The sequence below is a fragment of the Sinocyclocheilus anshuiensis genome, unplaced genomic scaffold (genome assembly GCF_001515605.1).
Source record: "Sinocyclocheilus anshuiensis isolate Anshui unplaced genomic scaffold, SAMN03320099.WGS_v1.1 scaffold188, whole genome shotgun sequence".
Lineage (NCBI taxonomy): Eukaryota > Metazoa > Chordata > Actinopteri > Cypriniformes > Cyprinidae > Sinocyclocheilus > Sinocyclocheilus anshuiensis.
This window is the reverse complement of record NW_015555768.1, coordinates 3,041,572-3,043,029: the sequence shown is the minus strand read 5'-3', so window position 1 is coordinate 3,043,029 and position 1,458 is coordinate 3,041,572.

The window sequence follows — 1,458 nt, the reverse complement described above, 5'->3', positions numbered from 1 at the left end:
GGATGGATGGATGGATAGATGGATAGATAGATAGATAGATATATGCACACAGATTTGCACAGTAGATTTATAATTAAATTATATATTAAATTATATAAAAGCAAGTAAAAAATCCTTCAGAAAAGTAACTGATTTCCTAATAAAATATTCATACTAAGTAACATTTACATACCTGTTTAACGTATGATTCTTGCCTTGTTTTAAACAAACACATTGACATTTCTGTCATCTCATAAACAGGTAGATGACTGTAATATATCTAACTGAGGTCGGAAGGTGGTTTTCCTTTAGTGTTGAGTTCCTTGAGCTGTTCCCGTCTAGTTTAGGTGAGGGTGTTCCTCTGGGAGCCGTCCCTGGAGGCATGTGTGTTTTCATCTTGGCAAGCACTGGTGAGCATGTGAGAAGGGCGCTGTGTTTGGCTCATTTACATTGATGGCAAGATTCCTCCTTTGCTGGCATTTTCAACAGCCATTGATCCACTGCCTGCCTGATTAATCTTCTATAAAGGGATCAGGAGTCAATTAGTGTCTGAATTTCACTTTGAATTCCATGTGTGTGTCACCTTTCCCTTGAGGACCCCGGCCCGTCTATATGTGTCCACTGTACCGCACTCCTGAAATATCCATCTCCAGTCAATTTACATGTTTCCCCTTCATTCCTCTAAGAGTAAATAATACATCTGCATACCAAAGACAAAGGATGTACCTGCAGAAAAGAGATGACTGTGTTAGCTACCTAGAGACTGAATCAGGTTTCACTAGGATTCATTATCTTTTTGTTTTAAAGTAGAAGTGAGCAGAGGGTTGACATAAGATATGACAAGATAGTGCTGTCTGGCAATGGTCACAGGTCTAACTTTATGTTCCAAAATCTAGGGAGCTGCCTATTTTAAGGCATTATAATGTAACAATCCCAGAATGCCCTTTGACAAGCACAGAGAAATGTGAAGTATTAATATATTTGTATTTCATTCAAAACTGTAAGGTAACTTAAAAATGATGGTTGCACTGAGATTAAAATTCTGGCCAATACAGATTAGTTGATCATTATTTTATGTTATGGCTAATGACTAAATAAGTCTAAATAGATTAGAAGTTAAACACCAAAAGCTAAAATCACTAAGTGCTAAGGGAATTTAGCAATTACAACATTATAATATACAGTATGAAAATACACATTAATTTTAAGATTTGCTAAAGATGACATTTTTCAGTATAATTAAATTATTAATGTTTTACAAAGATTAATTTGAGTGTTACATTATATGGCAAAAATGAGCATGCACAATTAGAAGAAATTATTATTGTACTTTATAGTATGTTATTATAGTAATTTTAAATTATTTATTTAATTTATTTTAATTTATTTAAAATCTATCTATAAATATTTTTAATAATAAAAATTATATATATATATATATATATATATATATATATATATATAATTTGGCTGTAGCCA